General features: G+C 41.5%; 1 protein-coding gene and 1 pseudogene across 3 annotated transcripts in view; one reads left to right on the top strand and one right to left on the bottom strand.

Annotated features, from left to right (window-relative positions):
* LOC149187366 (transcription factor-like protein) overlaps window positions 1-15,616 on the top strand; it is a 340,582-nt gene that overhangs the window by 259,188 nt on the left and 65,778 nt on the right. The window lies entirely within an intron of this gene.
* Window positions 6,246-6,908, bottom strand: LOC149187367 (protein HEAT-STRESS-ASSOCIATED 32 pseudogene; annotated as a pseudogene).

Genomic DNA, 15,616 nt, shown 5'->3' on the forward strand with positions numbered 1-15,616 from the left:
TGGTACAGAGAGTAGTGAGGGTCCTACACATCTTGATAGATGAGCAGGTTGCAAACATTCTCACCAAGATTTTGTTGAAAGCAAAGCTCTTATTCTTTAAAGAGTAGCTTGGAGTGCAGGAGAATGTATCCCTCCTTGGGAGGGAACACTACTAATTGAGAACACTGAGCATATGCTCTTCCCCCAGTCTTTTGACTAGCCATGGACTTGGTGGGGAGGATGAGTAGTGAGGCTCCTAGGTGTGAGGGTACTCCTTAGAAGCCATGGACTTGGTTAAGTACATACCCTAGTATGCATCCTACCCACAAGTAAACTTTGTGTCTTTATAGACCTAGGGCCATATTGAGATGGTTAAGCTTGTCGGGATTTCCATCCATCTGGCCAATGGGTGAGGAGACTTAGGTGTGTGATCTTCACCAGGGTTGGACGCCATTGCCATGGACTTGGTTGTGGTAAATTGATCTCCCCTATTATCGTTGTGGATCATTCTTCCGAGATAAACTGAGATGAGATGAGATCTATGATATACTCCTTTAGGTCATGGAGCCTGACCTGGAGACTATAGGATGTGTGTGATCTTTACTAAGGTCAAATGTGACTACCATGGACTTGGTTGTGGTAAATCGATCTCTTCTATCATCAATTGTGAATTGAGACATCATTGTTCAGTTTAGATGAGATTTATGGTGCAGTTGGAAGTATTCCTCCCTAGCTGAGAGGGAGTGTTGAAGATTGACAATTTCGATCAAAATCTTCACTAGCAAAATGATGGAGAAAAAATAAAGAATGAAAATTTATATTTATATTTATATTTTTCCTCCAAAATAGATTTAGTTTCCTAGGCCCCTTAGTGGAGCTTCTTGTTGCACAAACTAGCAGGCCCGGTAAATAGGCTAAAGCTAGAGGGCACAACAACACCCTGGGACAAAGGTCTATTGCCCCAGTATCCCTCACTTGTGATAGATGTTCCTAGGATAGGTTTCAAGTGAGGCAAGGAGGTTCATTCAGTGGAAAGGTTCAATGAAAGTGCGAGCTTTGGGAGAAGCTAGGAAGACTTTCCAGGAAAAATCCCTTGAAAGGAGGACTACAGGAGACCTAGGGTTAAGATATTTGATGATATAAGGGTTCATCCAAGGTCAGAGTAGACAAGAGAAAAGGCTATGAATGATATACTTCAACAAGTACAAAAGCTCAAGCCTTAAGGAAGTCCCCAAGTTGAAGGATTAGCACCTAGGGTTCCCTCTTGATGTGATGGCTAGGGCATCAAATTTCCAAAAATTCCACCGTGAGAATTCCACCAAAACTTGAGGATCACTAGAGGAGACACAAAGGAAGAATTCTATCTAGACGAAATCCAAAAATTCCTCCTCCCTAAAATTTCGCACCAAGCCCTAAAAAGCCTCCTTATCCTTAAAGGGACGAAGAAAAAAAGGAATCTATGGATAAAATTTAAGGGTGATCACCAAGGGACAAGACTAGCGCCTAGACTTTGGGAGGTTGGAGTCATGGGAACTTTGATTTGACCAAAATGTCCTTCAAGGAGGCCTAAAGAGGAAGCCCTAACTACCCCTTCAAGCATTTACCCTCTTTAATCAAGTTAATGGAGTTTCATGGATTAAATATGATTAGTATCCACTAGGAACATTCATTTCACATTATCAATGAGTAACACATGCAAAGATTTCTCAAGATTACCATTTTAGAACCACATTCAATAACTAGGGCACAAAATTTCATCAAGAGACAATATTCCATGCATTAGACATAGTGAAAATCAGAAATACACCATTACAAGACAATGCGAAGTATATCCATCCATTAGCAAGACATTAGAGGCTCCAAGAAAGATAGCGAAAAGATCCAAACATCAAAATTCATCCATACACTTCCAAATCCTTCACCAAATTGCAGGTTTGAAATCTCTAATAAGCCTTGCGAAAATCCCAAGTGATGATCCAAATGAACGAGGATTAGCTCTATTTATATGAGCCTCCTCTAATTCAAATTAGCCTAAAAATGCCCCTAATAATATTTTAATGTGCAAAAATAACATGTCTTTGGTGACAAGCCCACCAAATAGCTCAAATGTGTAATATAAGCCATCCAAATGAAGCCAAAATTATAAAATAATGGTGCAAAGAGTCGATAAAGCGCCTAATTGAGTCCTCAAGTGCCATGATGAAGAAGAAGCCTCCACAAATAATGGTCAAGGGGGTGGCCCCTTGATCTCCAAGCAAAAGATCATGTGGTTCTCCCAAGCAGCTTTGGGGCACAAGCAATGGTCTCATGGGTCTGGAAGTTGCTCATAATCAATTTGATGCTCCATCCATGAGGGCTAGAAGATGACACAAGCCCTCCCATGTCTCCCTAGGAGAGACATAACCTCCTCTGGGCCCTAGATTTGTTGGCAAGCGTCGGGTGCAATGTGTAGCCGGCTGGGAAACATGGTCCAAGTGCATCATCATCTCTATATAACTAGGGCACGAGCAAGCAATGTGGTGGTGCTGAAGAAGCCCATGGCGTGGCAATCAATGCTCTATTTGTCTGGAGCCCCATGGCTCTCAACACTCACCCTACAAGTGTTGATTTGGGGTAGCATCGGATGTGCTCTAGCCACGAAAATTGGTGAAGAGGCTAAAGCACATGAGATCTCCAATACCCAGAAGTGGTTTGGGCAGATTCTAAACAGTTTGGGAGATATTAAAATAATTAATATTTTTAATGGAGTCCCTAAGTCTAAACTTAGGGAAAATAAAATATTAATGTGAATTAATATAAAACTGTGTTAGAAGGGTCCAAAAGTCATGGATTAAGCCAAAGTTAATCTTAGCCGTTGATTAGGGACTTAATCTCGGCCGTTGAATTGTCAACGAGAAAAGTATAAGAGGAGGCTTGAGGGTCACTTGGAGAACACACCAAGAGATCAAGATTTTGACTTTCTGGGGCTGGGTTTGCTGAGAAAGTTGAGAGAGTGATCAAAGTTGCAGCTGAGGGGCAGTGAATACAGAAGCAAGGAGGCGGAGATAACACAGGGAGGATCAGCGCAGTAGCTGGAGAGAGGGATGCAGAAATAGTCGGGGTTAGCCAGTCTTGTGTCGGAACTGTCGGAACAGCCGGAAAAGCTGACACAGAGGGGAGAAGCCAGAACTGCCAGGAACAGCTGGGAAAGCTGATGCAGAGGGAAAAAGTCGGAACTGCCGAGAACAACCGGAACTGCCGGAACGACCGGGAAAGCTGACGTAAAGGGCAGAAGCCAGAACTGCCAGGAACAGCCGGAACTGTCGGGAAAGTTGACGCAGAGGGCAAAAGCCAGAATTGTCGGGAACAACTGGAACTGCTGAGAGAGGCTGACGCTGGGGTTTCGTGGGGCAGATTGGAGCTATGGAGCTGACAAAGTGTTTATCTGGGGTTTCAGTCGGAATATCTGCTTCCGAGTAGAGAGGTGCTACTGCCGAGATTTTTTCTTAGTTGGGTAAGCCGGATTTGGCACCCAGATTGTATTCTGAAACTGCTTAATAAATCAAACCCTCAGATAGCTGAACCATTCTTCCCGCATTGGGTTTTTCTGGGGACATTAGTCCAAAAACAACGGTGCCACTTGTGTGCTTGTTTCTATTTCCTTCAGTTGATGATCTGTAATGTGTTGAGCACATGTATTTATTTCCAGTCAATGTTGCACGAAGCAGGAGCGAAGCGGAAGCGCGGAGCGCGGAAGCGTCATTTTCCAAAAATCTAGGAAGCGAAGCGTCCGCGGAAGCGTCTGCTATATATATATATATTTTTATATTTTTTTGCATTTATACTCAAAACAAACATCCCAAATACCAAATTAATTGTAGAAGACATGAAAACATGCATATTTCTGCGTCTACTAAATACACCTGTCTTTCATCTGCCATTTGGGAAGCAACACCCAAATCCATCCCTCCCTTGACACTTATAAATTTAATTTTTTTTATATACTCTTCTTGTTCATTTTTAGGTTGAGATCAAAATTTTTGAAAGGTTTTGGTATTAATCTTGTGGTTCAGAAATTTGTCGAATATTTTATTCACGGCTGCAAGCTTTCAAGGCTTATCCCTCTTGCCATAATTTTATATCCAATAACCCCTGGTAATTTTGTAGAGAATTAAATTGTTTTTGTTTGCAGGGATTTTTTATCAAATATTGGGGCAAAGAAATTGATTCCGCGGGTCTGGTTCATTTGCAATTCTTTTTCTGAAAGAAAGCACCAAAATCTTCAGCCCTTTTCCTCAAAGTCATGAGCTCGAGAGGAGCCTCTGTCCACTGGTGTGAAAAGCCAGATTGAAGGAGGGGTTTCTATAAACAAATTTACAGATCTAAAACCTTAAGAAATTTACCCAGAAATTGAAACAAAATTTAAAATTAAACTTTAATTAATTTTCTGTGCTAGTTTGTAAGTCTAGATTGACCTCTCTCTCATGCATCAAATTTTCAACTAATCCTCATTTGTTTTGCAGGGTTTAGATTACAAATTTTGGAAGGATTTTTGAGGACTACCCTTTGTGAGTTTCAGCAGAACTGAAAGCCTCTTTTCCTCTCATTACCATGAACTCAAAGCTCTCTCTAAGGCTTTCAAGCCTCTTTTATTGCAGGGATCGTTTAGAGTTCTAACAAGCCTTGTCATGCAGATCTAAATCAGGATTTAGGCATAAACCACAAGCTTCAAAAACCAGGAATCGCTCCAAAATTGCGGAATCGCGCTTCGGAAAAAACGGAATCGCGCTTCCTTTGACGATTCTGGAACGCTTCCGTACGGGACGCGATTCCGGCCTAGGATCCGGGGGGGGGGCGCTTCCTGCAACTATGTTTCCAGTATTTACATGGTAAATAACTTGTTAATTAATAGAACAAGTAGTTAGGAATAAATTAGTAAAGTTCATGAAGGGTTTCTAACGTGTCAGACTTAGAAATTCCAACATGGTATCAGAGTGTGGTTGCAGATCACAGGAGAACTGAGGACATCAGCCAAGCAAGAGCAACAATAGCAGAAAATAGCTGTCCCGAGTGAAAGAAGTTGTTCCTAGCAGAGTAGCAGCAAGGAAGGGGTGACGCAGTGCGTGCGTCATCAAGATTGAGCCAAGAAGAGGCTGCGCAAAGGCTGAGGGAGGCAAAGATAGGCTCACACAGAGGCCAGGAGTGCTGACGCAATTGGCTAAGGAAGTTGATTTGCTGTTGTCGGGATTGTGCAGAGCCTAGGAGCTCTAACTTTCAGTTTGCTGGGGTTTAGGAGGTTGTGGGTAAGTTGTAGAGTGGAGCTAGTGGGGTATTATAGTCAGAACAATACATTATAGGGCAAGACCAAGGTAGAGGGAGTTGTTGCCGAGGTGGATTTGTTAAGTTTAGGTATGTTCTATGCTAGAGCAATTTATTTAAATTTTCACAATTAGCAATCACATCAGCATTACGATAAACTGCAGATAGAACATAAATATAATATGCAGAAGACAAGCCAAGACAAGAGGACACAAGATATGGCGCAAGCCAGGGACAAACCCCACAATGTGTGGGGAAACCCTTTGATCAAATCTTCTTTTATCTTCAAAGTTCAGCAGAGAGAGAGAGAGAGAGAGAGTACAATTACAACATAAGTTAACACTTTGACTTGTCTAGATCTAGCATAGATCATTTCGTATAACGATGAGATCAGTTGAAGACATTTTGCTTCAACTGATTCTCCAAGGTGACGGCTTCACCTATCGTAGTGTTGCCTTTCGTCCATTTGCTGCACCCTACCATGTAGCACCATCATGCTGCATCATGCATCATCATGCAGCTCATGATCACTATGTTGCCCATGGTCTGATCTATCATGCTGCCCATGATCTGATCTATCATGCTGCCCATTCATCATGTAGCTCCCTGCTAATGTGCATCATCATCATTATGCTGCCCCTGCGAATGTGCATGATTATCATGCTACCCTTGTCATAAGACATTGAGTTCTATATCTCAGGATTGTTGTGTGTAACATGGTCCTTTTGTCCACATCTTCAGATCACTATTGTATTACACTATCCAATATGCTTAGAAAAATTGTTTCTTTCCATAGACAGCCTTGGATTTACCACGCTGTCACCTACAGCTATGTATTACTGCAGCTTCACTTTCATGCTGTTCATGACCTGCGTATTAGGCTACAGGTCTGCGTATTAGGGCTTCCGTTTAATACATCTGGACAGCGTAATAAGGGTCTCCCTTGACTGCGTTCAAGGTTGTTCCTTTTAACTACGTGTAAGGGTATTATAAAGACCGTAGACAGGTCCTGAGATAACAGCGGTTGTGTTTATAACTGCGGCTAGGTCTTCGATGAGCAGTGTATTATATTCCCTTGATCCATATCTTCTGACAAACCACTCAAATGTGTCTGGACTAGCCGCTTCAAACATAGTCTTCTCTAGTCCCAACCGCCCAATTATTTTTGCTATAGCATCAGTGCGCAACATGTCAGCACGGCCACTTATACCATCTGCATCAATCATGATCATATCTGCTCCAGCCTCCAAACATCTCTCCGCCTTTCTAATTAATAACTCCACATCTTCAATCATTTCTGATCCCTTTGGAGTGGGAGCAATATAAGCCCCAAATGCTCTGTCGTCCTTCGATGGTATAGCAGATTTCTCAAAATTTATACCAAATAGAGGTTTTGCTTTTAGCCTCTCGTTCTTTATTATCCGAATAAGTCGCAAGAGAGTTTCTTCAGGAACTTTGAGTGAATCAACATTTAAATCTATAATATCAAAACCCAGATCTTTACATTCCTGAACATACTGTTTAAAACCGCTAGGGCCCTTCTTTATTGCGATGGCGTTATTGATTGCTCCTGGCATCGAGGTTGTGACTGCACCGAAACCTTCTAGGTAACTGCGGCTTCTTATCTCCATTTCAACGTATTCCAATCTACGTATATGCGTATCTACTTCCACGAGCAGCGTATCTTGACTGTGTTGATGTGTATCATGACTGCGTTGGTGCGTGTATCCATGAGCAGCGTTTATGACAGTGTTTGATATGTGTATATGCCAGCGCGTGAATATGACAACGTATAACCCACACGTTGACTGTGTATTGAACCCAGTGTTAACATCCACTGACAGCGTGAACCCAGCGTTAACATCCACATGTTGACTGCGTATTGAACCCAAGTCTCCTTGGCAACGAATTAGGGCATCATTTGCAGCTAGGGCTTCATACTAGGCCTGCTTTCTCCTTCTCCAAAAACCCAGACGTGGAGAGGAGATCGCATGAAGAGTGTGTCTAAATGACATCAAATCCTCTTATATTTATACTAAAATGAGGGTGATGAATAGACACGTCGGTTGGGCTTCTAGAGCCTACATAAGAGCTGGTCGGCTTGATAATAATTACATAAACAAAATAAATTCATATCTCCATAAATACTTATCGGAATCGGATGATCTTTGGATCAATCCTACACCTCTCGACGAGAGGGATCCAATAAAAATATCAGCTGCCATAAATAAGCTGACCCACATGGAGTTTGGCCCTAGTTGCCAATTTAACAAGATTTCTAGCTAAGGAATCTGGATCAGTGTTACAGTTGCACAGACGATCAAAGAGGGGCAACTTGACGGTTAGCAGAAGGATTTCCATGAGGGAAATCGGGACTCAGAGGAAGTCCAAAAGAGAACTTCCAGATGGGAAGTAGAGAGACTCGAAGGAGTCGAGTCGAGAACTTCTAGACGAGAAGTAGAGAGACTCAGCAGGAATCGAACAGAGAACTTCCAGATGGAAAGTAGACTCAGCAGGAGTCGAACAGAGAACTTCCAGCCGGGAAGTAGACTCAGCAAGAGTCGAACAGAGAACTTCTAGCTAGGAAGTAGACTCAGCAGGAGTCGAACAAAGAACTTCAAGAAGGGAAGTAGACTCAGTAAGAGTTGAATCGAGAACTTCCAGGCGGGAAGTAGAGAAACTCGGAGGAGTCGACAGAGAAGAGTAGAGATGGGCTAAGGGATTAGGACAGGCTCGACGGGGTGTCCAACTTTGTCATCTGGAAGGCCAGGATCCTGTTTGTTTTGTGTGCCATGAGTGCTCATGTGCCACTTCAGAAGAAGTGGGGAGATATCGAGCTGTAGTCAGGTGAACTACAGGCGATGAGGGGCAGGATCCTCAAGGTACCCAACCTCTTGGATTAGACCTTGCTACGGGAGCCCTCGAGAGGAGTAGCAACACTGGCGATGTTAGTAGAGATGGATGCAGATGGAGCGACAGAGGGAGCTACAGTGCAGGATTCCCAGGACAACGCGAGGCTAGCAGGCTGCAACAATGTAAGAGGCACGAGTGTTGCACCAATGCAGGATGGCATAGAGAGGTGTGCAATGTTGTGAGATGCATGGAGTTGTTGCAGCAGCGCAGAGGTCAGAGAGGGAGCACTTGTCAGCGATAGAGGGAGTTTTAGCATCGATGGTGTCTCTAGCTTGATAGAGATGTCAGAGTTGGGAGATTAGTTACTTACTTCTCAGTAACTGAGTTGCAGTGCAGCAGTTAGCAGTGGTAGTGCTATGGGCAACACAATGCAGCATGATGAGAAGGGTTGCAGTACGGATGCAGCAGTGGCAGTGGCAGGGCCATGGGTAGCAGTACAGGATGCAACAATGCAGAGGATGTTGGGCAGTAGGCCTAGCATCAGCACAGGGACCGATGCCGGATGATTAGGGTGATGCTTAGTAAGGAGTATTACTAGAGCACAGTCCTTGCTAAGAGGGAGTGTTGATTTGGGGTAGCATCAGATGTTCTCTAGCCACGAAAATTGGTGGACAGGCTAAAATATATGAGATCTCCAAAACCCATAAATGGTTTGGGCAAATTCTAAATAGTTTGGGAGATATTAAAATAATAAATATTTTTAATGGAGTCGCTAAGTCTAAACTTAGGGAAAATAAAATATTAATGTGAATTAATATAAAACTGTGTTAGAAGAGTCCAAAAGTCATGGATCAAGCAAGAGTTAATCTTAGCCGTTGATTAGGGACTTAATCTCGGTTGTTGAATTGTCAACGAGAAAAGTATAAGAGGAGGCTTGAGGGTCACTTGGAGAACACACCAAGAGATCAAGATTTTGACTTTCTAGGGCTGGGTTTGTTGAGAAAGTTGAGAGAGTGATCAAAGTTGTAGCTGAGGGGCAGCGAATACAGAAGCAGAGAGGTAGAGATAGCACCGGGAGAATCAGTGCAGTAGCTGGAGAGAGGGACGCAAAAATAGCAGGGGTTAGCCAATCTTGTGCTGGAATAGCCAGAATTGCCGGAACAACCAGGAAAGTTGACGGGGAGGGCAGAAGCCGGAACTGCCAGGAACAACGGGAACTGCCGGAACAGCCGGGAAAGCTGACGCAAAGGGTAGAAGCCAGAACTGCTAGGAAAGTTGACGCAGAGGGCAGAAGTCGGAACTGCCGGAATAGCCGGGAAAGCTGACACAGAGGGCGGAAGCCGGAACAACTAGAACTGTTGGTAACTGCTGGAACAGCCAGGAAAGATGACATAGAGGGCAGAAGCTGGAACTGCCGGGAATAGCCGAAACTGCTGAAACTGCTGAGAGAGGCTGACATTGGGGTTTCGTGGGGCAGATTGGAGTTGTGGAGCTGCCAGAGTGTTTATCCGGGGTTTCAGATGGAATATTTGCTTCTGAGTAGAGAGGTGCTACTGCCGATATTTTCTCTCTGTTGGGTAAGCTGGATTTGGTACCTAGATTGTATTCTGAAACTGCTTAATAAATCAAACCCTTAGATAGCTGCATCGGTTTTCTCACATTGGGTTTTTCCAGGGACATTAGTCCAAAAACAACGATGTCACTTTTGTGCTTGTTTCTATTTCCTTCAGTTGATGATCTGTAATGTGTTGAGCATGTGCTTGTATTTATTTCCAGTATTTACATAGTAAATAACTTATTAATTGACAGAACAAGTAGGTAGGAATAAATCAGTGAAGTACATGAAGGGTTTCTAATGTGTCAGACTTAGAAATTCCAACAATAAGTGCCATTATGACCCTCTGGAAGGCTTGGATCCCGTATAGAGAGGCCAAGTCCAAGATGGAAATCCACTTGCAATCATGCATAAGATCCAATGTGTCTCCTCACCTTCCAATACAATAATCCATTAGTGCAATTGAGTAAATAAGCTTGCTAATTAGGGGTAATAGTGGCATGCCCTTCCAAATGGGCTCTAAACATGTACTAATGTTACCTTCCTTGACTAGAGAGGTTAATAAAGGAACCTATTAGGTGGTTTCAACCTCTAAGGGAGTGACAGGTCCATGGTACATCCATTAAATGGCAGGGGTCATGTGAAATAGTGATGGAACTGACTGGGGGCAAGAGGGAAGGCTCCAAGGCACATGCCATGGTACAAGGCAAGCTATGATGAGGGAGGCCCACACCTTGGGTGTATGAATGTAAGGGGAGCAGTCGTGATACATGAATTACCCTGGCTTTTGTTTTTCCACCCTTCTTCATATGCCTTTTGCCTTTTATTGATTTTTCTTCATTTTATTGCTCAGGGCTCAAAGGGGATGAGAGCATGATGTGTAAGATATATGAGTGAATACCCCCTTAAGGTGGGGCAATTCATCGCCCACCAAGGGTTGGGACAATCATGGGTTCCTTAATGATGCAAACGACACTAATAGGGAGCCCTAGGGTCTAGGGTGATAGCCATAATGATAGGGGTAGAGCTCATGTTTGGCTTTTTCCCATGTGCTAAATTTTATTGTCCCGACCATCTTTTGCATTTTGTGGTACATTTTGTGTTGTATGTGGCCATATTATGCTTTTTTCTTTCTTTTTAGTCACATCAACCTCTAGGGCATCATTCCAGGCTCGACCCAAGGTGTGGTCAAGGGAAAGGGCAAGCTAACACATTGTGGACCCAATGAACAAATGTGGACCTAGATGAGGAGACATGTGAAATGGGTTGTAATGAGCGAAGGGGAGTGAGATATATGGTATTCAAAAATGGGACCACACAATCAAAATCAGGGTTTCCCATGTAGTGCCATTTCTAAAGCTAGTAGCTAATAAAGGAGATCCCATAGGGCTAGGATATGAGATTAACCCCCAAGTTGAGTTAAGGGAACAAGAGTATAGTCAAAGCCCATTCTTTCTACCGAATCCCCCCACTAATCCATGCCCAAATGTGCCCAACAAAAGCAAGCATAAACACCTAATTACATAATGAAAAATCACACTTTTGGGGTTGGATGGCCCACCTTCAAACATACAATTATGACAAATGAGCAAGGGCACACAATGGTTGACTCAAGTGGCAGAGAATAGTAGCACATCGAGCTATTAGCTGTCTACAAGGGGTTGTTGGTTGCCGACTGAACACAAATCTAGGAGAGAATTTCTCCTATAGGGGTCACCCACAAGTGGTGGGTAACAGGACCCATTCAATCCCTTGTGAAGGCTATATATATGTGACATTCTCCTCCTCACTTGAGCAATTCACATCACACATCTTTTGCTTGCTCCAATGAGTTCCCCGAAAGGAAAGGAGGACAAAAAACAAAGGAAGAAAAGAGGCTTGACATTTGTGAGGTCATTCTTTGGTTATCTGTTATCTTTGATATTTTGTTTATCTGGATGTATTGATGGACTTTGAACTCTTTCTCTCTCTCTTTCATAAGGAAGAATTTTTTGGGTTTTCCCCTTGTGAGTTTTTCCCTTGCGTCAGGCCTAATTTTTGTGTCTTTTGTCTTTTGTTTCTACTGTGATGTGCTACTGCTCTTTCATGCTTAATGAACTAATTTTTCTTATACTACTTGATGAATTAAATGCTACATGAAATCTAATGCTAATGGTGATTATTTGAAACTGTTAAATGTATAAGAATATGTTGTTCTAGCATTTCCCAATTAAGTTCAACAATAACCACCTTGGAGAACAAATGGATCTATGAAAACAATTATTATTTCATTGTAAAAGGAGAAGTAGCTCAATTATATTTAAAGAGTAGCTATCTCCATCATTTTTCATGGTTGGATTTTTTTGAGTTAACCATCCTTGGAGCTTAATGCATATATTTTTCTTCAAACCTATGTGAAGAGTAAGGGGTTTTCCCTATCAATGTGTGGCCTTTTGTTCTAATGCTTTTAATTGTTGTTTATGTGGTAGAGATTGCTAGAATTTGCTCTGTAGGATCAAGGGAGAAAGATATTGTTGATTTCTAGTAGCATCAGATGTTCTCTAAGCCTCAAAATTTGCAAGGAGGCTAGGACACATGTATTCTAGAATACCCAGAAATCGTTTTGGGAAATTCCACTCAGAGACAATTTTATTAAAATAATTAATTATTTTTAATGGTTGCCTAAGTCTAAACTTAGGAAATTAAAATAATTAAAGGGTATTAATTAAATTGGGGGTGAAACTTCTAGAAGAAGACGAGGATCAAGCCAAAATGGTTTGAGCCATTGATTAGAATCTAATCTGGGTCATTGATTGATCAACAAGAGGATTATAAGAAGAGGCTTGATGGCCATTTGGAAATTACATCGGATGAGAGATCAGAGATCGATTTTCTCAAGAGAATAGCACAATAGTTGTCGAAGAAAGTGATCGAGGAGATTTCTTGCAATGAGGGGCAGGGATAATTTTCCGGAGGAAATTTTCCTGGTCCGGAGAGTGGAAGGCAGAGAGTAGCCCAGAGAGGCAGCGTTGGGCCACGCAGAGCTACGTTGTGGTAGCGCAAAGCTTCAGGGGGAGCCTGTGTTTCTGCTGGGGAACATTTGGGATCTAGTGCTGGAGCCAGGGTGTGAGACCGGGAAGCCAAAGGGCCAAGATTTCCAACGAGCAGAGGATCAAGAGGAGCTGCAGCACAGTCCCAGCAACAGTGACGGAGTAACTGCGTGGGTGTGATGCAATACTGCGCAGAGACAACGCAAAGGCTCATCTCCATCGTAGATCAGTGTCGGATTTCCCAGTGATAGGGTGAGATCATCTCTCTATCTTTTTGTCCAGTTAGATCTTTGTATAGGATTTCCAGTTTGGGCATCCGAAGAATTGTACTTAGAAATCACTGCATAATAATACAAACCCTTAGCTACTGCACCGGTTTTCCCACATTGGGTTTTTCCGGGGACATTGGTCCAAAAACAACGATGTAACTTGTGTGTGCTATTTCTTTCTTGCTTAGTACTTGTTTTCGCATATAATTTAATTAGTGAAGGTTGCAGTTGTATTTACTTCGATATTTATAGTGTAGCACAGTAAATAACTTGCATGAATTAACAAGTAGGAGAAGCAATATCAGTTTGTTGTAGTAGTGTTTTGGGGATTCTGAATCTTCACAGATATTTCTACCCATGTTTCATGTGTGAAGTTTCTTCCTCTTGAACCCTTTGTTGTCTTATATATGGTGGTATTCTCTTGTACCCTTTGTTGTCTTATACATGGTGGTATTCTCTTGCATCTAACATCTTCTTGAGTGTATGTTAGACTACTATCTTGTATAAGGCACACCTTAATGGCAAAGTTTTGATTGGCACTTTTAAATCTCTCCTAGTATTTCTTCACTTTAAGTTCCTATGGCCCTTGTAGTTTTAACAGTTGATTGAGCTTTCCCTCTTGGATTGGCTTCTTGATTCCATTTTTCCCTTTTTGGATTGGCACTAATCTCTTGATTCTTCCAACATAGTTTTACCATCAAACTATAAGAATATTGTTTTGCTAGGGCAATCTTCTCATATCGCCTTTGGGATTCATTATTATATCTCGAGTCATCCTAATAACTGTTATCATGCTTGCACCTAAGTTACCAGAAACGCCTGAAGAAATTGCCGGAAACGCGGATCCTCATTTCCGAAATGGAAACGGATACGATTCTTGTCCGAAACGTCGTAAAAACGTTTTTGTGCCATTTCAAAAAATTGGAAACTTCGAATGCGAAATTGGATACGTTTCCAAGGGTTTTTAATTTTTTTAGATCCGTTTCCAGATTTAAATCGTGATCGGAATCCACCCTGAAAATGTTAAAATGCATGAAAATTTGTTCAAAAATTTATACAAACAGAAAAAGATAGACAATCAAAAATACAAACATAAGGGTTTTATCAATGTCTTCATAAAGAGATTTATTTGAGCAATAATTTTCAGTGTGGTTAAGGTTTTGTTAATTGTCATTGATTTTGCTCTTAATTTCATAAATCCCTCCAATAAAACAAATTTTCTCTAGCCAATCTTTTGCTTGCATATAGTCAAGAGATGAAGCTAACATTGAGAAGATTGAAATGTTCAAATAGGTCTTGACAGAATATCCCAATGATCCCATGGGCCTTTTAATTGTCATGCAAGGAAGATAGATACCATCTGCCATGCATGACACGTTCTTTGAAGGAGTTGGACCCGAAAGCACAAAGGTTGTAGCATTTCTGATTACATTACTAATGATGATGATAATATGTTGAATGTTATAATAAACGCTAATGATGATGACACTGTTTATGCTGAATTGATGATGATGATTTGCTTATGTTGAATTCATGATGATGATTATGTATTTTTAGATATAGAATCTAGATTCTAAATTTATCGTATCCGTTTCAAACCCCGTATCCGTATCTGTTTCAGTGCAACTTAGGGTTGCGCCCTGCAAAATTAGTTTGGAAAATAAAGTATGATAAGCATGAAACAAATAAGAAGTTCAACCTATGGTCACTTGATAAGCCCCTTCTCTATTTAGACTTTTAGAAGTCAAGGGAGGATTCCCTATTCAGAAGTAGGATCAACAAACATGTAGGCTTGGATGATCTCAATAAAATTGCTCCAAAAAAATTATCCATGTAGGATTTCACATGGCTGAAAATAAGCTTGTCATATAATGATGTGAAAGTAACAACAAGTGGCTTCAAAACCCAAGAACTTCTAGCTATTTTGAATTTAGATCTCAGAGTTCAAATCAACAATTGAATACTGATGAAAACAATAAATTTCAAACCCACCAACAACAGGTTAGGATAAGTTCAGTTTTATTATATGAACAAATGTCTTTGAAACCCAAAATCAGCAATAAGAAGCACTGGACAGATTTGAGTTTTCAAACCTTCAAGACTTTTTTGTCTTCTTTTTTTTAGTGGGTGAGGGCGACAAAGGTACAAAGGACTCTTTTGTTAAATTTTTGTTTGTATTGTACTTTGCTTTGATAATTGCATTACATCACTCATACAATAAATTCACCCCACAGTATTATAACATCATCACATCATGTGCAATTATGTAGAAAGAACAATATCAACAACAATGCAACGAAACATAAAGTAACAACAGAAGAAAAGCTAGCACACATAGAGACACCAGGATAGGTCAGAGACCAGGGAAAAACCCACAAGGGGGAAACCCGAAAATTCTTCTTCTTCTATTATTAGATTTCATTTGTTTAGCTGAGATACAAGGTACATCCATGGAGATATACATCTTTACAACATCCCAGCTAGGGCCTACCTAGGTCAGTTCACAACTTCTTTTGTGTGCTAACATTTGATAAACCAAGAGTGTTGCAATCATCATGTCAGGGAAATGTCATCATTACGAGCATAACAGTGTTGTCATCATGAAGATAGGTCATTAGATCACTATCAGGTTG

The sequence above is a fragment of the Pinus tabuliformis genome, chromosome 3_1 (genome assembly GCF_031772625.1).
Source record: "Pinus tabuliformis cultivar Carrire ecotype Pingquan chromosome 3_1, CPIR1, whole genome shotgun sequence".
In the NCBI taxonomy this organism is placed as follows: domain Eukaryota; kingdom Viridiplantae; phylum Streptophyta; class Pinopsida; order Pinales; family Pinaceae; genus Pinus; species Pinus tabuliformis.